The sequence below is a fragment of the Grammomys surdaster genome, unplaced genomic scaffold (genome assembly GCF_004785775.1).
Source record: "Grammomys surdaster isolate TR1022 unplaced genomic scaffold, NIH_TR_1.0 228, whole genome shotgun sequence".
Classification (NCBI taxonomy): Eukaryota; Metazoa; Chordata; class Mammalia; order Rodentia; family Muridae; genus Grammomys; species Grammomys surdaster.
The window spans coordinates 362258-389807 of NW_021604673.1; the positions used below are offsets into that span (position 1 = coordinate 362258).

General features: G+C 38.2%; 1 pseudogene; it reads left to right on the forward strand.

The window, feature by feature from the left end:
- Positions 1-4303: 4303 nt before the first annotated feature.
- Positions 4304-4442, forward strand: LOC114626122 (annotated as a pseudogene).
- Positions 4443-27550: the final 23108 nt, after the last annotated feature.

Sequence of the window (27550 nt, forward strand, 5' to 3'; positions counted from 1 at the left end):
CCCAGGAGTGATATATCTGGGTCTTCAGCTAGACCAATTCTCAATTTTCTGAGAAGCCACAATATTGATTTCCAAAATGCTTGTACAGATTTACGCTCTCACCAGTAATGGAGGAGTGTTCCCTTTGCTATGCATCCTCACCAGCATGAGCTTTTATGTGTGTCTTTGATCTTAGCCATTCTGACAGGTGTGAGATAGAATCTCAAAGTAATTTTGATTTGTATTTCCCTGATACCTAAAGATGTCCAACATTTAAGTGTTTCTCAGCCATTCGAGATTCCTAGGTGAAAATTTTGTTTAGATCTGCACTCCATTTTTATTTGAATTATTTGGTTTGTTGATGTCTGGTTTCTTGACCTCTTTATATATTTTGGATATTAGCCCTCTGTCAGATGTAAGATTGGTAAAGATCTTTTTCCCAATCTGTAGGCTGTCATTTTGTCTTATTGAAAGTGTTCTTTGACTTACAGAAGCATTTCAGTTTTTCAAGGTCCCATTTATTAATTATTGATCTGAGAACCTGAGTCATTGGTGTTCTATTCAAGAAGTTTTCTGCTATGCCAAAGCATTCAAAGCTATTCTATGTTTTTTCTTTAATATGGTTCAGTGTATCTGTCTTTTTGTTGAGGGCTTTGATTCACCTGGACATGAGTTTTGTCCAGGGTGATAGATATGGATATATTTACATTCTTCCACATGCCAACATCCAGTTTGAACAGTACCATTTTCCAAGATGCTTTCTATTTACTATTGTATATTTCTGGATTCTTTACCAAAAATCAGTTAGCCCTAGGTGTATGAATTTACAATTTTGTCTTCAATTCAATTCCATTGAACAACCTGTCTATTGTTATGCCAATACCATATGGTTTTTATTACTATGGCTCTGTAGTACAGCTTGAAATCACAGATGGTTATATCTCCAAAAGTTCTTTAATTGAACAAACTTTTATTTTTTTTAGCTATTCTGGGTTTTTTTGTTTTTCCAAGTGAAGTTGCATATTGTTCTTTGAAAGTCTGTAAAGAATTGTGCTTTGATTTTGATGTGGATTGTGTTGAAGCTATAGATATTTTTTGGTAAAGTGGCCATTTTTTCTATGTTAGTCCTACTAGTTGATAAGCATTAGAGATTTTCCATCTCCTGATATCTTCCTCAATTTCTTTCTTCAGAGGCTTGAAAGTTTCTGTATAAGCTTTCACTTGTTTGATCAGAGTTAAACAAGATATTTTATACTTTTGCAACTATTGTGAAGGGCATTGTTTCCCTAATCTCTTTATCAGCCCATTTATCATTTTTATAAAGGAGGGCTATTGATTTTTTACTTAATTTTGTATCCAGCCACTTTGCTGAAAGTTTTTACCAGCTGTAAATGTTTTCTGGTGGAGTTTTTGAGGTCACTTATATATACTATTATATCATCTATGAATAGCAATATTTCCATTTCTTTTTTTTCCAATTGTATTCCCTTGACCATCTTTAGTTGTTCTATTGATCCAGCTAGAACTTCAAGGACTATATTGAATAGATAAAAAGAGAATGGCAGCCTTGTCTTATCCAGGGTTTTAGTGGGTTTGCTTTAAGTATTCCTCCATTTAAATTGATATTGTCTATCAGCTTGATATAAATTGCCTTCATTGTATCCAAGTATGTCCTTTGTATCCCTGATCTTTCCAATACTTTTAATGAGAATAGGGTGTTGGATTTTGTCAAAGGCTTTTTCAGCATCTAATGAGATGATCATGTAGGGGGGTTTTCTTTCAATTTGTTTATTTGGTTGAATAAATTGACAAATTTTCATATATTGAATTATCCCTACATCCCTGGTATGAAGCCTACTTGATCATAGTGGATGATCTCTTTGATGTGATCTTGGATTTGTTTTGTATTTTGTTGTGTGAAAGAAATTGGTCTAAAATTACTTCTCTTTTTTGAGTTTTTGTGTGGTTTGGGTATCAGGGTCACTGTAACCTCATAAAATGAATTTGGCAATGTTACTTCTGCTTCATTTTGAGGAATAATTTGAGGAGTATTGGTATTGGTTCTTCTTTGAAAGTCTTTTGGAATTCTTCACTAAAACCATCTGGCCCTGGACTTTTTTGTTGGGAAATTTTGGTGACTGCCTATATTTCCTGAGGAGTTATAGGACTATTTAAAGTGTTTATCTGATCTTGATTTAACTTTGGTAAGTGGTATCTATCAGGAAAATTGTGCATTTATCTTTAGATTTTACTCCAATTTTATGAAGTATAGGTTTTTGAAGTAAAACCTAATAATCCTTTGAATTTCCTCAGTGTCTGTTATTATGTTCCCCTCTTCATTTCTGGTTTTATTTTTTTTAATTGGGATATTTTCTCTTTACTTTTTAGTTACTTTTTTTTTTCTCTATCTTGTTGATTTTTCTCAAAGAATCAACTCATTGTTTCATTGATTCTTTGTTTTATTCTCTTTGTTTCTATTTTATGGTTTTCAGCCTTCATATGTTATTTGCACTTTCCCCTTTGCAGCTTTGAATATTCTTTCTTTGGTTTATAAATTTAGTTTTTTATTATCATATGGTGCCGGGGGTTGGAAGGTCAGTGGAGAGGTGGCAACATTTGACACTTTCTTTTCTGGTCCAAACTATTTGGTATTCTGTAAGCATTTTGTACATTTATAGTCATATCCTTCTTAATGTTAGGAAAATTTTCTCCTATGATTTGTTAAAAGTAATTTCTTGGTCTTTGAGCTGAAATTCTTCTATTCCTATTATTCCTTGGTCTTTTCATGGTGTCCTTGATTTCCTGTATGTTGTGTCTCAGGAATTTTTAAATTTATCATTTTCATTGACTAATGCATCAGTGTCTTCTATTTTATCTACCATGCCTGAGATTATCTCTTCTATCTTTTATATTCTGTTGGTGATGCTTGTGTCTATAGTTCCTGTTCTTTTACCTAGATTTTCCATCCCCAGAATTCCCTCAGGTTGTGCTCTCTTTATGGGTTCTATTTCTATAGAAATTTTATTCATCTCTTTTACCTGTTTTCTTTTATTCTGGTTTTCTTGGCTTTATTTAAGGTATTCCTTAATTTCTTCCCATTGTTTGTTTGTATTTTCCTGGTTTTCTTTAATGGATTCATTATTTTCCTCTTTAAGCACTTCTATTATCTTTAGATTTCATAAGTTTGGTTTTAAGGTTGTTTTCTTCTGCTTCAGCTGTGTTAGAATATAGGGCTTGCTATCGTAGAATAGCTGGTCTCTGGTGGTGCCATATTACCCTGGTTGTTGTTGATTGTATTCTTTTTTTTCAATTTTTTATTGCATGTTTTATTTACATTTCATATGTTGTCCCCTTACTCCATCCCTCACCCATCCAGGAACCCTCTATCCCCTCACCCCTCCTCCTTCTTTTCTGTGGATGTAACCCCTAATTCTTATGATGGCCTCTAGGCATGCAGGTTTGAGGTAATTATAGGTTTTAGTGTCAATTTATGAGTTTGTCTTTAATGGTTGGGTATATTTTTCCTTGGTTTATTTTGTCTTTATGGTCTCCTGATCTGATTGGCTTGTGGTTCTTGTGATGGTTGAGTCTTTTGGCCCAGTAGGGTGCGGTTGTGGCTACCTGTGTGACATCTAGAGTTCTGGGTGCTGATGTTGGGTTCTGGGGTTCAGACAAGTGGCATCACCTCTGGTAGAGCAGACCATTATACTAGAGTTGTAGGTGTGATATAATGACAAGGAGGGGGAGTTGTTGTGGAGAGGATAGTCTGGCTCTGAGGAATTGTTGGTGGGCTGCAAGCAAGGTCTTGCCTGGAGTTCTAGGTATAAGCATGACCTCTGGAAGAGCAGGGGGTTTCTACTGGAGTTGTGGACTGGGATGTGATGACAAGGGGGAAAGGCTACATTATAAGTTTTAATGCCAGTCGTTTTCCCTTTCTTTGTATGGAAAGGACAATTTGGAAAACATAAATATTTACTAAGATAACAAGAAATACAGTAATCCATTGCACCATGAACTAAAAATTGGAACTATTCTTGTTAGGTATTTTGGAAATTGATTCTTAATGCTTCTGGGAAAGTTCCCTTCAAAAAAATTTTAAACTGATACATTAAAATGAAATTGAGTATAATAGTGGCATGTCATCTGATGGTTTGATCTGTGTATATGTTATATAATGTTTAAATCAGGTTAAAAATATCTACAATCATGCACATTTATTACTTCTTGCACTGTAGTAGTAGTTAAAATTGATAAATTGCTGAACTTGCAAATGTGAGTACATAAGTTTGAGCCATAGTATCCAAACCACATTTTTAAAAAAGCTGCTTCCACCTAGAAGCATTTCAGGTGTGGCTACTGTGTCACATATGCATGAGTAGGTGACAGAAAAGAAAGAGGCTATGTCTACCTAGCCTACCATTATTCTGACCTATGAACATCTGAATGATTAGTAAGCTAACATTCCCCTAAAGAAGCAATCCTAAAATGACTACCAGTCCAGCACCATGCAGGTCCTGAAAGCTCCCAGAACCAGGAGCAAGCCAGAGACTAGAATTCTGCCTGGAACTAAGGGCCCTAGGCAGGAGTGAGCCCAAAATAGATGAGCCTCGTATGGAGCCATTCAGGTGGGCCTAGCAAGGAGAGAACCCAAGATAACCACCAGACCCTCTGCACATGGAATTAGCCTGAGACAACCACCAGTCAGGTGCCAGGCAGGCCTGGTATTGATGGATTAGAACATGCCCGAATTGACCCCTTCCCTGTGCCATAATGCACTAACAGGACAAAGCATTCCTGAGATCACTCGTGAGACAACCTCAGATACTTAAAGACCTTGGGTGGCTCTAAGAGAAACAAGTAGTAGAAAAAAAATAGAAAAAAAAGAGAAACAGAAGGATATGGGAAAAATGAAGAGAGGCAGAACTGATGGTAATGAGGAACAGTCTGATATGAGTAGCCAGTGATGCCACCTGGGACCATGATGGGGTCCTGGCCTGTGCTGCCACAGAGGACCACATCTGGGTCTGTGGCCCTGAAGCAGCAGAAGTCTGTTACCAACAAAGGCCAGGTAGATGACCCTGGACTGAGCTGCCACCAGGGGATATGTAGATGTCTAAGGTCTGTGCATTAGTGGCACCACCACTCAGCTAGACATCATAGTCGAGAGAAACAATCTTATCCTTTCCCTTGTACCTCACCATCTATAGCAGTCAGGAGTGCTGGGCCTGAGAGTGGGAGAACTGGCCACGTCCCTCACCTGCTACAACACTTGGAATAGCAGGCCCTTCACCTCACCTGGGCAGCAGGATAAAGCTGGCTCTGGTAGTGGAAGGTTGCTGGTGAGCCAACCCATGGGCATAAGAAACAGAGAGCCAGGGGTTTGACCAGCTCAGATACCTCTCAGGTCCAGATCCAGGGCTTTGAGTTGGGCCACCCCAGCATCTACCCCACTGATGAAATGCTGAAATTCATGAAGCAGCCAGTCCTACAAATCCAAAACTAAAGCATCTCCATGACACAGGGTAACAACAGAATATCCAAAAGGAGTCCTAGTGGGATTCCATTACTGTTAGAGTAGTAGAAGCTAGAGGTATGAAACCAGACCAATGTAGAAGTCATTGCAATAAACATTTACAAACAAAGAAGTGTGGGAAAGGGGTATACTATCAGACACACTGTGACAGACTATAGCTTCCATAAAGCTTTTTTTTTTCTGTTGGGGCTTGGTTTCAAGGGTGAAAGTTGGATACAAGGGGAGGGGGAAAATGAGTGGGATTGGGCAGCATGGTGTAAAATTCACAAAGAATCAATAGAAAGGTTTGTAAAATCTGGGTGATGTGATGTATTCTTGTAATATTAGTGCTTGATAGGCAGAAACCAGACAGTCTCCATGAAGATCATTGTCCAGTCAAACTAACCTACTTGGTGAGGTTTTACACACACACTTTTATCATCATTTTTCTAGATTTTTATAGCATGCATGTGGAGAAAGGTCCAGTCTCTACTGTTTTCTTTGTTTTAGTTTCCAGAGATAGATTTCTGTAAACTTCAATGTCCTCTTTTGGGTTATTTGAAAAGAATGAGCTCCGATAAGAACTGATTATACAATAAAACATAAAAAACTTTTTGAGGTCTAAAATACACTAAACATCCAACTACAATAGTTATAATTATCATAGGTGGCATTGAGATCAGCATTGTAAGGCCATGATCTATGTTAGATTATCATACTTCTGTCAATCAATAATAATGTAGTGATAAGAAAAATATGCTCTTTCAGAGGTTTTCTGCTTAGGTTGTAAGAGATTCCTGCTCCACATAGAACATAGCTACCTACTTGTAATGCAAAGAAAATCCTATATGGAAAGGTTTTGAAAGAGATAAGGCATCTCAGCTGGTCACCAGAACTGTGGTCCCAAGTCACTGATGACCATATAGGAAAGCCATCTCAGAGTCAAGCAATAAAATATCAATGTAATTTGTACTGCAACCAATATTATAGAAAGCAGAAGAACCATTCAACTAAGCCCATCTAACCTACAGAATCAGTAGAAGAACCAAATGCTATTTTGTTAAGCCACCAAGATTATTTTACAAAATAATGTAAAAACACTTGATGTGTAAGAGATGTATATTGCAATGCACGCTAACAAACATTTATTTAGGATGCCAAATATAAGTAGATCTCTGTTTTGTAGATTGGTTTCCACCAGAAAACCTATTGATTTTTCAAAAGTACAGATCCATTATAGAGAGTTTTCTTGCCCAAAATAAGTCCAGATTTTTCCTTTTTCTTTATTCATCTTTCACACAGTACACCCAGATCACAGCCTCCCCCACTCCCAATTTCCCCATTCCACCTCTCCTCTCTTCTAGATCCACTGCTCCTCTATTTCCCTTCAGAAAAGAACAGTTCTCCCAGGGCTATCAACCAAATACAGCATAACAAGATGCAAAAAACTGAGGTGTTAAAAATGACATAAGGAATTTGCAAGCAAATAGATGAAACTAGAAAAAAATCATCCTGAACAATGGAACCCAGACCCAGAAAGACAAACATGATATGTGCTCACATATAAGTGAATGTTAGCTGTTAAATAAATGATTATCACATTCCAGAGACCCAGAGAAGTGATTACACAAGTGAAGAAGTCTCGGGAGGAACGCATCTCCCAGAGATGGGGAAATAGAACAGATTTTGTGGGTAGACTGGGGGTGCCAGTATGGGTGAGAACAAGTCCAGATGTTATGATTACAAGGTGCAAACAGGAATTTCAATAAGAAATAGAAAATATATTATAATAGTGTGTTTTATGCATGTAGCTATTTCTTAAAATGTATGTACACTGGCCTAAAATAAAGTAGTTTGAAATTTTAAATTAACATCACATTGGGAAAAGTGTTATCATTCTCTATTTAATACATTCAAAAAAATAATTGCTCTTTCTGATGTTCAAACAGGTTCTTTTACTAAAGTATCAATTTCCCTCTGACATAAATGTCTTAAAGAAGAAATATGTGGTATTTATGTTCCAGGAAATGTGTTATACACAAAATGTGACTTTCTTATAAGAAAAGGGGAATTAAAGTGGTATTGATTTCTCAACTGTGGAGTTGTTGTCTGGTATTTAATAGAATCGACAATCCTAGTGAAGAATCCTAGTGAGTGAATTCTAAGTAGTGTCATTTATAAGCATGAAATATCTTAGAAAGGAAATACATAAACTCTATTCTACATTGATGAGCAACTGAAAATACAATCTATACTACAACCTGAGTGAATCAGAAGGTCAAAAAAGGGACGCTTTTTTTTATCAGAACAAAATAGAGGCTTCAACTCTAAGTATGGAGGGAATGGGTAGGAATTTCCATAATGTTAGAAGAATATAGGCCAATTATGTTCTATATTAAGTGACAGTAAGAACATTTCATATCTGAGAAGGGGTTAAGGTGAGAATTTAGGACTAATCAAGAACCAACTCACCTTAGATTCCCCAATGAAAAGATTTCACATTCCAGAGCTAGGGAGATTTCCCAGTTGGTAAATGCATATTTTCCAAACAAGAAAGCCTGAGTATGATCCTAAAAGTTCAAGTAATTGTTCCTTCTGATAATTACACTAGCCAGGCATTTTGAAAGTCAGATGTGATGGTGGTTTTTTGTAACCCAGCCACTGAGAGATCTCACAGATAGGCAGATCACCAGGGTTCCCTGGTTAACTAACCTACCCTTCCTTGCAGGCTCTATGCTAATGAAAGACTTTGTCTCAAAACAAATGGCAGGAGCTAGGGGCACATCTCAGTGAGTAAAAGTACTTACTGTGCAAATATGATGACCCAGTTCAGATCCCAAGAAGCCTCATAAAAGTCTCTTTGCTTTTCTGTGAAAAAAAAGTAAAAAAGGAAAGGTAGGGACTTCTAAGTATGATAAAGGAGAAATTTTATTATAGATATGCAGGAGAGCATTGCCAGAGTCAGAGACATCTGGGAGAGTCCTGAGCCATGAGAAGAGTGTTAGGGAAGGGAAAGGAAAGGGTACAGAAGAGAACCATGTGAAACAGCCAGAAGACCCAAATGTAGAAAGAGAGTGGGTAACAAAAATGTCTGGATTATGTAGGGAAGAACAGCTCAGACACTTGGGCTAAAGAGTTCAGAGTAGGGATGACAGGATATACTAGCCATAGCCTGTAACAGATAGGCACTGAGGGATGCTGAGAGGACCTGGAAACAAGATCTACTTTAATATGCCAGATAGGTACCTCAGCCATTTGTCCTAGTTTGGAACTTAACACTCTGTACCAAACAAGGTAGATTCCCCAAAATTGTCCTCTAACCTTCACACATATACTGTGGCACACACATGCTCACATTTAAACATTTTACACATACACACACACACACACACACACACACACACACACGGATGACATCTCAGGAATAATAGCCAAGGTTGTCCTCTGGATTCCACATGTATACATATGGACTTGTATATATACAGAGATTCAAAGATTTACAGACTCATTATAGACCTCACAAATGATGTCAATCACTCTGCTTACTTCCATGTATAGGTTTTCTGCTTTCTAGATATGCCACTTAGGAATGAAACAAAATCCTGTGCTCTTTCTACATTTGCCATCCCCGTGGAAGGACACTCAGATGTACAATGGGCATTCTCACTGTCAGTAATTTGGAGTTTAATCACTAGTGCATGACCAACACATTTTGGTGCCTTATGTAAGAAACATTTTTCTCCCTTTCTTTCTTCTTTCTTTTTTTAATGTTCTTTTATTGGAATGTTTTCTTTATTCACATTTCAAATGAAGCATCTTCCAGCATTTGAGCATACTGAGAAAACTCCCTGGAAGTATCTCTTGTCGGGTATATGAATTTTGGATATCCCAGTTACCAAAATCAAAAGGAGCCTAAGAATCTCCCAGAAGCTCCCACTTCTTTTGTGTAATGTAGAAGTCCTGAAGGAAAAGGGAAGTTTAGACATACTAGGTCAACTGAGCCTGTAAATCCATCTCAGGAGAAGGACTCCTGTACTCTGAAAGCTTTCTTCAAAGCTAGCTCTTTCATTCTTTCATTTGTATTCTCTCTATTTCTATCTTTTTTTCTCTTTCTCCCCTGTTTGTTTGATTGCTTGCTTTTCAAGATGGGGTTTCTCTGTGTAGTCATGACTATTCTGGAATTTACTCTGTAGATTCATTGACTCTCTTTCTTTACCAAATCAAATTTGACTCTACTTCAACTACTATCACAAGAAAGGAACTGGGTGATTTTTCCCCAAAGCAAGCAGTACCTGTTTTTCCACTTTTCTTTTTCTTTTTCATTTGGGAAATTCTTTGTCTCCTCTATCTCACATACAGGGACAGCAGTTAAGAGCCTTACTTAAAGAAGTTAATACTAAGTCATCATTAAAACAAGCTGATAAATATTTGTCATTGGTCAGACCACGGATGCACAATTTCTGTGGGGACTCCTTTTCCTAGGCCCTATCTTCCTCCAAAAAAAAAAAATTAGCAGCCCCACCTCTTGCTAAAATCAGAAAGATGGCATCTACCAGCCCCAGACACATTTCCAAAGCTGTCTGTCCAGTCTAGTCATAACTGAAATGTCTGCTCTCGGCTTAAAAACATTTGGGCTTTATAGTGACTTTAGATACAAACAATGGGCTGATGATATGAATTCAAGAGTTTTGAAGAAAACTTTAATTACCCAAATCTCTTAAATATAAAAGTTTCAATGGATCTGGGAGAGAGAGAAGGTGGGTGGGAGCCAGAAGAAGGAAAAAGTGGGGAGGCTTTGGTCTGGATGTACTATATAAAAAGCATAAAGAAAAAAAGGAAGAAAAAAACAAGAAAACTAAACATGTAATGTATTTTTAAAAAGAAGAGAAAAGTTTCAAAATTTATGTTCAAATACTTGCTAGCCCTCAATTAGTTAATAAACAAGTCAATGCAGCAGGTATTTGAAGGTCAGTTTTTAATCCATTATATGTTAAGTTTTCTTTTTTTTTTTCAGGCTCTATCACAAAGTAAGTAAGCAGATAGATAGGTAGATAGATAGATAGATAGATAGATAGATAGATAGATAGATAGACAGACAGATAGACAGATAGTTTAAAGTCCTTGATCTTAAGACACACTCTAGATCTTCTTCCACTAACAGACAAAAACCATACAAAACCTTTTACATCCTTTACAAATGTATTAATCTTCTATGACAAGCTCTAAAAGCACAGATAATAAAGAGACTGGTTCCACATTATTTCTTTCATTGACTTATGAAAACACAAATTCTGACTATGCCTCTAGATGTTTCCAATGTAATACTCAGGCTTTGTCTTTACCTAGAACACACAGGCTTCCTGCTATGATAGATAAACGTACAAACAGCTTTTAATGGGAAACTCAACTCAAAACTACCCTGCTGTTGCTACTTACTTAAAAATTGCATTTACTACTCCTTCTTGCACTAATGACAATTTAAAAGATTTGATTTTTCAGTTACTGCTCTCAATAATCAAGAACCTATGTCTCATGGCATTAAGAAAAGGAGCAGTAAATAAAAATGTTAAATTTCTAATAAACATAGTGAAAATGTCGTTTATTAATGCAAAAATAAGTTAACCAGAATCCCCACTATACCCAAGGCTACACCTGATAACCAAAACCCAGTGACATCAGTCACTTAAAATAACAAAACACAAAGTGAATTAGTCTATAAGCAGAAGCATGAGAGTAGTGGGCTTGATTATTGCTGGTATAACAGTTTTAATTACATTAATTGCTAGCACCACTGCTTCTGCAATAGCTTTGACACAAGAAGTTAAGACAGCTACTTTATTAATCATCTAGCAAAAAATGTTCCTAATGTGTTGAGTATACAAGGGGATTTATATAGGTGTTTGGAACAATGGATTGATACTCTATATCCTATTCGAATTATCAGAAGGAAGTTCAGGGTTTAAGAGTTAGGAGCCATCTCGAGTGTCATGGAAAATACCATTAGGGTGGTGTTACTTCTAAACTTTACAATAATAGTCATTTTAATTAGAAAAAAGTTTAAAGACACCTGTAGGGTATTTGGCATAATTTTAACACCTCTCTGGATGTTTTAACTTTGCATAGTGAGATTATGAATTTAAAGAAAGCTGCTCTGTTGAGCTTTGATACTGCAGATAATGCTGATAAAACTATCCATGGCTTGAGGTCAGTATTTCCATTTTGGTCAAACCTCAGGAATGGCATATATAGCTTGATCAGGCTAGCCCCTTTTGTCCTGGGAATACTTTTATTCCTGCCCATCATGTTAAAGCTTTTCTCTAATTACATCAACAGGTTGGTAGCCAAAGTACATGACTTGAAACTGAAAGTGGACCCCCAGACAGAGCTATTAATTTAACAGGCTTGAAAGCCAAGGACATGTAAGATTCTGAACAGAGCCTTACCCACCTAAGACATAAGTGCATTGTTTTTGATAATGCATATTTCACGATGGGTAAGGAAGACATCCTTGTCAGAATAACCTAAGACAGGCTGTATCTGGTTTATGCAATTAAAAAGGGCAGCTTTTGGGGCTGCCTGGCAGGAATCTGACACTGGCCAAGGACAAGGAAATGGACTGCAAGCAGGAATTTGACTTTAGGCTAGAAGAAAGAAGTAACTTTAGGCAGAAATCTAAATCCTAGGCTAGAACAAAGAAGTAATTATGGGCAGGAATCTAAAACTTAAGCTACAACAAAGAAGTGGGCTTCAAGCATGAATGACTTTGGGCTAGGACAGGGAAGTAGGCTCAGATATTTTGGTCATCCTGATAAGCCCTTAGAAAAATGATCACAGGAGTGATCATGGGACTCTGATTATTGTCCTGGATGTTCTTTGACTATCTGGGTTTATTGTCTTGCTTGTTCCTTGACTATTTGTATCTATTATACTGCTAGTTCCTCAACCTAGAACTGACCTTAATACTTGCATGTAATTTCAACGGTATAAAAGCAAAAAAGAAGGAGGAGAGATAGGATAGGGAGTTAATGGGGGCAGGGATAGGGAAAGGGGATACTATCTGAAATGTAACTAAATAAAATATGGAATAAAAATAGCAAAACATAGTCTTAGAGACTCATGACACCCACCCACTGGACAGTATATACTCAATATATAACCAATAGTCTGTTCTGCATATCTAGAGAAATAGCACTTTAATTTTTCCCATGGCTGTCAAATCTCCCACAGGATTCTGACTGTTTGGTTTCAGAACCTAGGACAAGGGACTGGGGTTCATATTTCATAAAAGCACACCTAACCTCCAAGTTCTCCCAGCATCTCTCAGTCACTACCTGGCATGTGCTACCTGGAACCCTGAAATTTCTAGACAAGAGACTGGGTCGCCCTTCCCTTATAATCCAGACTCCTCTGTCTCTGTCTCTGTCTCTGTCTCTGTCTCTGTCTCTGTCTCTCTCTCTCTCTCTCTCTCTGTGTGTGTGTGTGTGTGTGTGTGTGTGTGTGTATGTGTGTGTGTCTCCCTCTCTCTTTCTTCTCGTCCTTCTTTTCTCTTTTTTCATCTCCTCTTCCTCTCTCTTCTCATCTTCTTCTTCTCTTTCTTCTCCTCTTCTCTTTCCTCTCTTCTCTCTCAATGCATGCCCCATTCTCTCTTTTTTTCTCCCTCCCCTACCTCCCACCCTTCCTCCATGGAGACTTCCTAGGCATCCATCCTTGGGGTCCATGAACTCACCCAGCCCAGTGCAGCTTCCCAATAACCCTGCATTTAATATAATCTAATCTAGTTTAAATTGGCTCATTTCACTGGTGGTGGAGAAATAACCTATCATTGACCCTACAATCATAGAGTTCTGCTAGAATCTGGACCTGACCTTCAGCTAAGACATGTAGCACAGGTGAGTAGCCTTAGGGATATAGCCTTAGCACCATAATTAGGAACTTAAACTGTGAACCTTGTGTGACGTATGACTTTCAGCATAATGAAATATAACTTTTGTTAAACTATGTGTATCTACTTTCTTGCTTGTGACAAATGGATACAAAGGGACAAAAATCAATAATATAAAGGTTAAAACTTTAAAAGTAAAAAGTTCACTATGCCCATTATAATGAATGTTAAGATGCATGGAAATGCTACCTAGTCTGCTTCTGTGATGACACCATATTCTGAACCTTCCTAGAGCAGCTGAGCAGTGGTGTAACCACTGCATTCGGAGCAGCTGAGGAACCAACTGGACTCAGAGCAGCAGAGGAACCACTGGACTCAGAGCAGCAGAGAAACCACTGCACTCAGAGTAGCAGAGGGAGCACTGTACTCAGAGCAGCAGGATTTCAGGATCCCAGAAGCAGCCTGAGTCACAGGAGCTCTTCCACCCAGGAGCTCAGGATCACAGGAACACAGAGACAACTGAACTCTGAGGATTTCTGACACAAGCAAGATAAGTGGAAAGACAGGCTCCAGTCAGAGACAGTGAGTGCAAGTAGCACTAGAGATAACCAGATGGTGAAAGGCAAGCAAAAGAACATAAGCAACAGAAATCAAGGATACCTGGCATCATCAGAACCCAGTTCTCCCACCAGAGCAAGTCCTGGACATCCCATCACACCAGAAAAGCAGGATTCAGATTTAAAATCACTTTTAATGATAAGGATACAGAACTTTAAGACGGACATAAACAACTCTCTTAAAGAAATGCTGGAGAACACAGGTAAACAGGTAGAATCCCTTAAAGAGGAAACACAAAAATCCCTTAAAGAATTGCAAGGAAACACAACCAAACAAGTGAAAGAACTACACAAAACCATCCAGGATCTGAAAATGGAAGTAGAAACAATAAAGAAATCTCAAGGAGAGACTACCCTGGAGATAGAAAACCTAGAAAAGAAATCAGGAGTCATAGATGCAAGTATCACCAACAGAATACAAGAGATAGAAGGGAGAATCTCATGTGCAGAAGATACCATGGAAAACATTGACACAACTGTCAAAGAAAACGCAAAATGCAAAAAGCTCCTAACCCAAAACATCCAGGAAATCCAGGACACAATGAGAAGACCAAACCTAAGGATAATAGGTATAGATAAGAGAGAAGATTCCCAACTTAAAGGGCCAGTTAATATTTTCAACAAAATTATTAAAAAAAAAACTTTCCTAACCTAAAGAAAGAGATGCCAATGAACGTACAGGAAGCCCACAGAACTCCCAACAGACTAGACCAGAAAAGAAATACCTCCTGTCACATAATTAAAACATCAAATGCACAAAACAAAGAAAAAATACTGAAAGGAGTAAGGAGAAAAGGTCAACTAACATATAGAGACAGACGTATCAGAATTACACCCGACTTCTCACCAGAGACTATGAAAGCCAGAAGATCCTGGAGTGATATCATACAGACTCTAAGAGAACACAAATGCTTGTCCAGGCTATTATACCCAGCAAAACTCTCAATTATCATAGATGGAGAAACCAAGATATTCCATGACAAAACCAAATTTACACAATATCTTCCCACAGATCGAGGCCTACAAAGGATAATAGATGGAAATCTCCAATACAAGGAGGGAAACTACAACCTAGAAAAAGCAAAAAAGTAATCTTCCAAAAAACTCAAAAGAAGATAGCTACACAAACGTAATTCAACTTCTAATAACAAAATTAACAGGAAGAAACAATCACTTTTCCTTAAAATTTCTTAATATCAATGGACTCAATTACCCAATAAAAAGATGTAGACTAACTGACTGGATATGTAAACAGGACTCAGAATTTTGCTGCATAAAAGAAATACACCTCAGCGACACATACAAGACACTACCTCAGAGTAAAAGGCTGGAAAACAATTTTCCAAGCAAATGGTCCCAAGAAACAAGCTTGAGTAGCTATTCTAATTTTGAATAAAATCGTCTTTCAACCAAAAGTTATCAAAAAAGTTAAGGAAGGACATTTCATACTCATCAAAGAAAAATCTACCAAGATGAACTCTCAATTCTGAACATCTGTGCTACAAATGCAAAGGCACACATATTCATAAAAGAAACATTACTAAAGTTCAAAGCACACGTTGCACACACCCCACTCTCAGCAATGGACAAATTATGGAAACAGAAACTAAACAGAGACACAGTGAAACTAACAAAAGTTATGAACCAAATGGATTTAACAAATATCTGTGGAACATTTCATTCTAAAACAAAAGAATATACCTTTTTCTCGGCATCTCATGATACCTTCTCCAAAATAGACCATATAATTGGTCACAAAGCAGGCCTCTACAGATACAAAAATATTGAAATAATCCCTTGCATCCTGTCAGATCACCACAGACTAAGGTTGGTCTTTAGTAATAACAAAAGCAATGGAAAGCTCACATACACATGGAAACTGAACAATGCTCTACTCAGTGATGACTTGGTCAAGGAAGAAATAAAGAAAGAAGTTAAAGACATTTTAGAATTTAATGAAAATGAAGACTAATCATACCAAAATTTATGGGACACAATGAAAGCAGCGCTAAAGGGAAAACTCATATCTTTAAGAATCTACAGAAAGTAACTAGAGAGAGCATACACTAACAACTTGACACCACATCTGAAAGCTCCAGAACAAAAAGAAGCAAATACACCCAAGAGGAGTAAAAGTCAGGAAATAATCAAACTCAGGACTGAGATCAAACAAGTAGAAACAAAAAGAACTATACAAAGTATCAACAAAACCAGGAGCTGGTTCTTTCAGAAAATCAACAGGATAGATAAACCCTTACCCAAACTAACCAGAGGGCACCGAGACAGGATCCAAATTAATAAAATTAGAACTGAAAAGGGAGACATAACAACAGAAACTGAGGAAGTTCAAAAAATCATCAGATACTTCTACAAAAGCTTATGCTCAACACAACTGGAAAATCTGGAAAAAAGTGAACAATTTTCTAGACAGATACCATGTACCAAAGTTAAATCAGGAGCAGATAAACCATCTAAACAGTCTCATAACCCATAAAGAAATAGAAGCAGTCATTAAAAGTCCCCCAACCAAAAAATGCCCAGGACCAGATGGTTTTAGTACAGAATTCTATCAGACATTCAAGGAAGACCTAATACGAATTCTCTTCAAACTATTCCACAAAATAGAAACAGAAGGAACACAACCCAATTTGTTCTATGAAGCCAAAATTACGCTAGTACCTAAACCCCACAAAGACCCAACAAAGAAAGAAAACTTCAGACTAATCTTCCTTATGAATACCAATGCAAAAATACTCAATAAAATTCTGGCAAACCAAATCCAAGAACATATCAAATCAATCATCCATTATGATCAAGTAGGCTTTATCCCAGGGATGCAGGGATGTTTCAATATTTGGAAATCCATCAATGTAATCCACTATATAAACTAACTCGAAGAAAAAACCATATGATCATATCACTAGATGCTGAGAAAGCATTTGACAAAATTCAACATCCCTTCAAGGTAAAAGTCTTGGAAAGATTAGGAATTCAAGGCTCATACCTAAACATAGTAAAAGCAATATACAGCAAACCACTAGCCAACATCAAACTAAATGGAGAGAAACTTGAAGAAATCCCACTAAAATTAGGGACTAGACAAGTCTGCCCACTCTCTCCCTACCTATTCAATATAGTACTAGAAACAACTAGACAACAAAAAAAGTCAAAGGGATACAAACAGGAAAGAAAGAAGTCAAAATGTCACTATTTACAGATGATATGATAGTATACTTAAATGACCCCAGAACTTTCACCAGAGAACTCCTAAACCTGATAAACAACTTCAGCAAAGTGGCTGGTTAAAATCAACTCAAACAAATCAATAGCTTTCCTCTACTGGAAAGATAAACAGGCTGAGAAAGAAATTAGGGAAATGACACCCTTCACAATAGTCACAAATAATATAAGATACCTTGGTGTGAATCTAATCAACCAAGTGAAAGATCTATATGACAAGAACTTCAAGTCTCTGAAGAAAAAAGTTGAAGAAGATCTCAGAGGACGGAAAGATCTCCCATGCTCATGGATTGGTAGGATTAATATAATAAAAATTGCCATCTTGCCAAAAGCAATCTACAGATTCAATGCAATCCCCATTAAAATCCCATCTCAATTCTTCACAGAGTTGGAAAGAGAAATTCTCAAATTCATTTGGAATAACAAAAAACCCAGAATAGCAAAAACTATTCTCAACAATAAAAGAACTTCTGGAGGAATCACCATCCCTGACCTCAAGCTGTACTATAGAGCAATAGTGATTAAAAAAAACTGCATGGCATTGGTACAGAGACAGGCAGGAAGATCAATGGAATAGAATTGAAGACCCAGAAATGAACCCACACACCTATGGTCACTTAATCTTTGACAAAGGACCTAAAACTGTCCAGTGGAAAAACGACAGCATTTTCAACAAAAGGTGCTTATTCAACAGGAGACCAGTATGTAGAAGAATGCAAATAGATCCATTCTTATCTCCTTGTGCAAAGCTCAAGTCCAAGTGGATAAAGGACCTTCATATAAAACCAGATGCATTGAAACTAATAGAAGAGAAGTTGGGGAAGAACCGTGAATACTTGGGCACAGGGGAAAAGTTCCTAAACAGGACACCAATGGCTTATGCTCTAAGATCAAGAATTCACAAATGATCCCCCTACGGTCGACCCCTAGACTTCCACGCCCTCCAGAAGGGTTCCTGGTATGCCTGGCTTTGCCCTCATTTCTCTCGCTAGAGAGCTTGGCCTCTTGATCACCACAACAAAAATTGGCTTTTTCCTAAACCAAGGCCACCCTTGATATGGCCGCTAACATTGGGGAGCCTTCCTTTATGACAATATTACACCCCAAACTGACAAATGGTTGGTAACTTGAACATTTACAAGAGACTAGGATGGCTGTGAGTTAGCCCAATGACCGGATTATTGTAGGTCCACTTCCCAGGGGCCCACCCAATGCAGCCGAAAAGGAGTGCGTGGTGCTGGGAGTGGGTGCAGCCTACATGGCCTAAGACAGGGCTCTCACCCTCCTTTCACCCACATCAGAGTCCCTTGACGTTGCCCATCGTCGACAGCCTAAAGCCTTCGACCATCGATGTGACTCGTCTCACATCAGTGTTTTGGGGTTGTGAACTTGTCTAAGACCCCCCATAATTAGACATCCAAATTCAAAACTCACATAGTTGGGATTGAACATAAGACGCCTTCTCTAACTAAACAGAGAAGGGGGAGATGCCAGAAGCCAGGACCCTCGCCCTTACCCTTACCCCCTACCTTTCCCCACCTGCACAATGTCCTCTGAAGCTTGGCAACTGCAAGATCCTGCTTAGCAACTGCAGATAGACTCAAAGCAGAGTACCATGTCTTCTTAAGAATAGCAGGGAGACCATAAATCAAGCAGTGTACCATATCTTCTGAAGAACTGCAGGTAGATCATAATTCAAGGCAGTGTACCATATAGACCATGACATGTTTCAAGGCACAGGCCAAGAAGATTTTGTACTTTTCCACCACCTGGACCCTCTTACCCCCTCCCCTTGTAAAACATGCTATAAAAAAAAGCATTTCATGTTCAAAAAAAAAAGAAATAAAAAAAATGCTTTAAAAAAAAAAGAATTCACAAATGAGACCTCATACAATTGCAAAGCTTCTGTAAGGTAAAGGACACCATCAATAGGACAAAACAGAAACCAACAGATTAGGAAAAGTTCTTTACCAATCCTACATCCGATAGAGGGCTAATATACAATATATACAAAGAACTCAAGAAATTAGACTCCAGACAACCAAATAACCTTACTAAAAATAGGGTACAGAGCTAAACAAAGAATTCTTAACTGAGGAAACTAGAATGGCCGAGAAGCACCTAAAGAAATGTTCAGCATACTTAGTCACCAGGGAAATGCAAATCAAAACAACCCAGAGATTCTACCTCACACCAGTCAGAATGGCTAAGATCAAAAACCCAGGTGATAGCAGATACTGGTGAGAATGTGGAGAAAGAGGAACACTTCTCCATTTTTGGTGGGATTGTAAGCTGGTGCAACCACTATGGAAATCAGTCTGGTGGTTCCTCAGCAAATTGGACATAGCATTACCTGAGGACCCAGCTATACCACTCCTGAGCATATACCTAGAAGATGCCCCAACATATAACAAGGACATATACTCCACTATGTTCATAGCAGTCTTATTTATAATAGCCAGAATCTGTAAAGTAACCAGATGTCCTTCAACAGAGGAATGGATACAGAAAAGGTGGTACATTTACACAATGGAATATTACTCAGCTATTAAAAACAATGAATTCGAGAAATTCTTAGGTAAATGAATGGAACTAGATAATATCATCCTGAGTGAGGTAACCCACTCACAAAAGAACACACATGGTATTCACTCACTGATAATTGGATATTAGCCCAGAAGCTCTCAATACCCAAGATGCAGCACACAGATCACATGAAGCTTATGAAGAAGGAAGACCAAAGTGTGGGTGCCTTGGTTCTTCTTAGAAGGAGTAACAAAATACTCAAAAGAGCAAATACAGAGACAAAGTGTGGGACAGAAACTGAAGGAGGGGTTGTCTGGAGACTATCCCACCAGGGTATCCATCCCATGTGCAGTCACCAAAGGTAGACACTGATGTGGATGCCAGGAAGTGCATGTTGACAGGAGCCTGATATAGCTATCTCCTTAGTGGTCTGCCAGAGTCTGACAGCTAACCATTGAACTGATCAAGGGGTTCCCAATGAAGGAGTTAGAGAGAAGACTGAAGGAGCTGAAAGGGTTTGTGGCCCCATAGGGAAAGCAATAATACCAACCAACCAGAGATCCCAGGGTCTAAACCACCAGCCCACCATAGAGAGGGACTCATGGCTCCAGCTGTATATGTAGGGGAGGATGGCCTTTTTGGACATAGGTGGGAGAGGAGATCCTCGGTACCATGAAGGCTGGATGCCCAGTGTAGGGGAATTCAAGTGTGAGGAGGCGGGAGTAGGGTGGTGGGTCAGGGCACATCCTCATAGAAGCAGGAGAACAGGGGATAGGATAGTAGGTTCCTAGGGGGTGGGGGATGTGGGTAAGAAGATAACATCTGATATGTAAATAAAATATCCAATAAAAAAGATGCATGGAAATGTATGGATGGAAAAGAAAGATAAAAGGTTTATGCAAGTTGTAATAAAGATAAAGATGGATGCATGTTTCCAGAGTAGAAAGAGAAAATAGAAGGTTTATGCTGGTTGTGAAGGTCTGAGGAAATGACTTAAGTCATGTAAAAGATGAGACTTAAGAACAGTACATGTGATACTAAAACTTCAAAGTTCAGAGTTTAGCACATTGATGTTAAATCTCCACTTAAATCAATGGAGTTCTCATATTTTATTAATCTACACTTGGTAGCAGTTATAAATGTTACTAAAGCTCTGACACATAAATATCACAGGCTCAAAAAATTTAAATCTCATTTGGTCATTCTAAATGTATTCGTGTTTGTGTTGATAATTTTCCATGGATTATCTATGCTGCTGCTCAAACACATGAGCCTGCTGCAGCTGTTTCCAGACAGTTAGTGGCTGCATTCCCTGTACTGGAAGTCCTAAAACTGATCAATACAAACAATGCTTCTAAGTGTATATTTAAAACTTTTATCTTCTTCTGTCAACTTTGGAGATTCGTGTCATTCGAGGCATTCCCTAAAGGTCTCTAGAAGGCTCAAGCATGGCAAATACAGACCCACGTGTGGAAAACATGGCACTGACAGACTTTTCCCTTTCCCATTCTCTCTCTCTTGTTTATAGTCCTTAGATTATATTCCTAAAGCTACCCCCCAAAGCCCATTACGTTATTTTGCCATTGAATCATTCCATAGACAATACACCAATGTCCAACTAATAAAATTCATTATTTTACTAACATGTCCAATCAGTACTTACCAAACCCATCCTAGCATAGAATCCACTTTTTCCTTAAAAACCCACTCCTGCAAAAAAATGCCTGCTGCTGCTGCTGCTGCTGCTTCTGCTGCTTGTTGTCTGCCTTTCCCTGATCCAGAGGCAGCACCCCTGACCTCCACCGCTACCCCCACCCCCATCCCAACCCACTTGCCCTTCCAGAGTAATAAATCTCCTTTGTGCTGAGAACTTGATGTCTGGGTGTGTCCTGTACTAATTCTGAAAGACGATTTCCCGCTATCTCCTATAACTGCCAAGCACAAGCCATAATTGAACAATCTAACTTACTGATCAAATGTCAAAAATCCAAACAAAGGGGAGCTGAGAGAATAAGGGATTAACAGCTCAGGGGTAACTTCTCAAAGCAAAAATACTTTAAATTTTAAAAAGTGTTCCCCTCAAGTTTACCCTGACCTCTCAAGAAAAACATCACAAGGAAGCAAAAAGTTTATCTGAAGGGTTAATGACCAAATAGCCTCAGATGAACTGAGAAGTTCTGGACAGCAAAGCTGATTTCACTTATAACATCTGTGGGCTGCTAGGTTGAAGGACGCTTCTAATAAGATGACCAGTACTACTCTTTGAGTAGCACCTATCACTCCAAGACTGCAGTGCAATTGACCTACAGAAGGCATATTCCATCCTCAAAGTTTCCCCTTTTCCATCATAATAATACCCATTCTCTAAGAACACCTGCACATAGTCCTCATGTCTACAGAGAAACCATGTCCCTTACGTTGTTCTGATAAAAGAATTATTCTATTTCTGGAGACATCTGTTTCTTTGAATTCCAAGTTGCCTTCATCAATCTGCATCTAACACTATCCAAACACACGGATTATATAAACTCCCTAAAGGACTGAACCAATATCTGGGTCCTGTTCCTTCATAAATTGGTGCTGAGGCTCCACATCTGTGCTTTCTCCTACAGACTTTCTCTGAATCCCAACAGCATTGGTAAATCCATACTATTAATAGGCACCAGAAGATAACAAGCTGGTAAAAAAAAAAAAGAAAAAAAACGACATTTTACCAAATTTCAACGACATATAATTTGCATGATACTTCTAATTTCACCTCAAACAAGTTTTCCAAACTTACTCTTATTACACTGTGATTTTTAGCTCCTGATTTTCATTCTTAAATCCATTCCTGGATTTCTGTTTATCTCACTTGTTCATAGCATGGGGTATCTGCTTTAAAAGAGCTTAACTGTATCCTGGAACACATATGTATAAAAATATTCATTGAGGTTATTATTGTAGCTACCATAGCTGCTACAATTAGGGCATCAGTAGCCTTAGCTCAGTATGTCTACACTGCAGCAAATGTCATTTCTTATCTTTAAAACATCACTACCAAGTTACAAGAACAAACTCATATTGACCAACAAATCCCTAAAAGATTAGATGCTCTTGAAATTGCTGTCATGTGGCTTGGAAAGTATTAAGAAGCCCAGTGGCTCTGCCATCAACGTAAATGTGACACAGGTTTGCACTGTATGTGTGCCACCCTATTCACAGTTAACTTTACTCAGAGATGAAATAACATTATTATAAACACCTCAGAATGGTGTTTAGCTCCCCTTTATAACAAGATATGGCTAGGTTAAATAAACAGCTTTCCCTCTAAATTAAAAACAAACAAACAAACAAAACAAGAAACAAACAAAACAGAGAACAAATGCGAAATACATCTGTATCTAGACTGGAAGACGTATCTAACTACCTCAATCCCTCTAATTGGTCTTCAAGAATTAAAATCTTAAAATATGGTCCTTTATAAGAATAGCCATTCTGTTTGTCTGCTTTATCCTCTCAGTCCTACTTTCTATGTCATTTTCAATTAGGACCGCCTACCACAAGGTCATACTGATTCAGGCTGCCCTACAGTACACCATGCCTAGACCAGCTGCTCTTCACCAGTGACCACGACCCATGGACATGCTTTTTTAATAAAAAACAAAAGGAGGAATTGTGGTGATACAATGTTCTGAAAATGTCTCTCACATTTTAAGAGACAGGAACATTTACTGGACCTCACAGCCAGAGTTAATAACATACCTTGAGGTCACAGAAGACTTATGACTGCTATCCTACTGTGTACTTCAACTGTTTGCTTAACCGGCCTTTAAGAGAACAATCTCTTGTAGCAATCAACCTACTTGCAATGGATTTCCCATGTAATCAACTTTTACAACCTAAGATAATGCATAGCTGCAATCTTAAATTGTGTACTCTTTCATGCCTCTGAGCCAGAATGTGTAAATATACACATGTGTATCATTTGCTGAAAGCAGCAAATACAGATGTTGAAAGCAACTACTTAAAATCTACCATAAAATTTAAAAACAACAATTTATGGAAATAGGTTGATTTAAAAAAATAATGTTTGTTATATGTGTCAGTTGGGATCAGCTGGAATCAGTGACTTAATGCCTTATAAAACAATGTGAGAGCAGTTGAGTTGCCCTGTCCCTCACCAACTGTAGCATGTGAAAGAGCAGGTCCTCAACCTTGCTCAGGCAGCACAGTAGAGCCAACCTGGTGGAGGGAAGAAATGTTTCTAGAATGAGATGTTTTTCTAAGCTTTGTGTGTGTGTATGTTTCTTTGGGTTGAAGAGAGGTTGTAAGAGCAAAGGGCAGTTTTGAGAGGATGTGGAGATGAGTAGGACTGGGGTGCATGATGTGAAACTCACAAAGAATCCATAAAAAGTTTTAAAAAAAACTGTTAAAGATTTCTGTAAAATATCCCATTTCTTCCCCCATGTGATGCTTTCTGTGCCATTCAATAAAGACTCATAAAAGCCCTTTGTTAAATACATAAAGCTCATAGGACAGACAGACAGATACAGATACTCACACAGCAAACACACAAAGACAGAACAGACAGATTCACAAGACAGCCTTCAGACAAACACAAATTCAGAATCATATAACTGAGGATGGAAGATACATGGAGCATGAAGTAGAGAATTCAAATATGAACTTGATCCTTGTTTAATGACCCCCGAGAGAGCACTTTTATTTCTTTTCTTAATGATACATCAATGCATTATTGATTACATAGTTAATCACTCATATATATTTAATGTATAACTATGACACAATTTCAGTTGCTGTGGTGAAATATCTTGATAAGAAGAAATTTGAGGAAGAAAGGAATTTATTTTAGCTTACAATTTCAGATAAACCAAGGTAACAAGCATTTGAAGCAACTGGTCATATATGTCCACAGTCAAGAACAGAAATAAATAAATGCATATGTGTTTACTTGTTTGCTTGTGTTTAGTTTGGTTTCTCTGTATATAGTTTAGGACCCCTGACTAATGACCAGTGCCACCTAGAATGGGCTGGGTTTTCCCATACCAATTAACTTAAGACAATTCCCCTACAGTCATGCCCATAGGCTAACCTGATCTAGACAGTCCCTCATTGAGATTATCTTTTAGATGTGATTCTAAGTCATGTCAAGTTAACAGTTAAAACTAACCATCATAGGTACACAAGAGAAGACTAAATTTACTCCTTGTCTCAGAGTATACACTTCTCTGAGGCAGACACATCATGGGACTCAGATGGGGAAAGTGCTATTATCTTCATCTTACTGGAGTTGTGTTTGGACAATACCAAGGAAGCCATAAGTTGGAGCAAAGAAAGAAAAAGAAACAGATTTGTGGGTGAATAAAAAATCTAGATAAAGAATCTCCAGAGAAAAATTATATTTCTTTTTAAATAGTACTGTAATTGAAATTGCAGGACATGTCAGTGTCAACATAGTAGCCATAATAAACTGTGAGTTTGTGTATTCAATGAGGTAGAGAGGCAAGGTAAAGATTTTGAAATAGAAATAAAAAATATTACATCAGATATTTTGAATCAATCACCTTTAGCCAATGACATCAGTCCAACCAGTAGCCTGGCATATGTCCTTATAGAAGCACTTCTTATACAAGGTTGTGCTAGTTTTCATGGAAGCCTGTATTTCTGGAAAAATTTGTGACAGTTGCTGCAATATGTTAGAATTCTTTCTTCATAATTTCCCACTTTGATTTCACTTTTTGCCATGGAGTTTACACAAGGGACTCCATTTTGATCCTGATGACTTTGGCATTTTTTAAAATCACAAAATAGTATAGAGAGTTAAAGGCGAGAAAATTATCCTAAGGATGAGGTCTGATTGCACATGGTCTCCTACATACTAATAAAAGGTGTGCTTTTAACTTCTGCTGAGGATTTTAAAAAGAGACATTACAAGCTCGTTTTACCAATTTGAATGTGTGTAATTGTGTCTGTGTGAATTTAGTGTATGTATGCAATGTATGTACAGAAAAGTATGTGAACCTGTGTATACAGGCAGAGGCCAGAGGGGGACAGTGTCCAATCTACAAGTCTCTGCCTTATTCCCTTGATACAGGGTCTCTCACTGAACCCAGAGCTAGCCTGGCAAACAGAAAGCCCCACTGATCTTATTACATATGCCCACTTACCTGATGGACTGGTAGTACAAGTGGGTGTACTCACACCGGGCTTTATGCATGGATTCACAACCCTGAACTTGGGTCCTCAAAAACTTGTTCAATTAGCACCTATTGAGCCATTTCCAGAACCTTTCAAGATGTTTTAAGGCATGTTGGTAGCTGTATTGTATTTACACACAAGTCTCAAGGATAGGGCCATGAGATAGGGGTGTCCCTATCATTTTTTTTAATCTTTTTTTATTGGATATTTTATTTACATTTCATATGTTGTCCCCTTACCCCATCCCCCACCCACCCGGGAACCCCCTATCCCCTTACCCCTCCTCCTTCTTCTCTGTGGATGTAACCCCTACCTACCCCCCCACTCCCACTTCCCCACCCTCAAAATTCCCACCCCCTGGGGCGTCCAGGCTTCATGAGGTCAAGGATCTCATTCTTGTGAGGGAACTTGTTGTCTGGAGATATTCATCAGAATTTGATGTGGAGTGTATGTGTTTTGTGGGGTGGAGGGACAGGGAGAGAGGTGAGAAAAGAAAGCGAGGAAAGAAAAGGGATGAGTGAGAAGAAAGATCAGAATGTTTACTCTGAACAAATAAAAATTGCATTGTCACAGAACTATTCTTATTATTCACTGTAGCTTTATAAATGCCATACACTGACTTAGCAATGCTCCAAGGGAAAAAATATCCCCTTACATTTAACCCCTGGCTATCAGCCTTATATTCAGTCCTAAACAGACCTTATCCAACCTGTATTTGCTCAGTGCAAACTGACTTTCTTCTCTTCCACTTAGCCTTAAACACCAAGGACTTCAACCATTGTTGCATCTTTGCTCTCTCAGTTTCTAATAACATTACAAGTCCAATTTTTCTTGCCCATATAATCATTGGTTTGCTAACATCCTTTAGAGTATGGTCTACTTACCAAGTGCCACATCCTTAAAAAACCAAATAACTGAGTGTAGCTCCCTAGAAGCCATAAGTGTCAATAGCTTCTCTGTTAATAATGGAGACTTAAGAACTCCTTCCCTTCACCATGTTAGAATGTTGAATAGCTTGGTCTTTTCAGGTTTTGTGCAGACAACCATGCTGCTGTGAGTTCACCGGTGTAGTGGTCCAATATCCAGAAGATATTGTTTTGTCCTTTTCCTTCCCAACCTCTGGCTTTTTTACTCTATCTGCCCCTCTTCAGCAGTGTTCCCTGAGCCTTGGTAAGGAGATGATATAAATATTCCATTGCTGACTGAGCACTGGTCATTACTTATTCTCTGCACTTTGACCACTTGTGAGTTTATGCACTAACAGCTGTCAACAACACAAAGATGCTTCAGGACTGAGAGTTGCACTAATATGTGGACATAGATAAAAGCTTCAATGGCAGTTTGATACTATTGTCCATTTAACGAATATAATAGTGTAGGTACACCCCATGGGGCTATGAACTCCCCAGCCACTGGGATGTCAGACATTTTAAGTAGAAAAATACTCCAAAAACATCTCACTCCATATACTTTTAAAGGGACACTTGTTGACAGGTGAGCTGAATCAAGAATGTGTGCTGTTGGCTTATTGGGCCATCAGCTGGAGACATGCTCTAAGGGTGACTCAGATTTATCTCCACTGTATGTATGTGC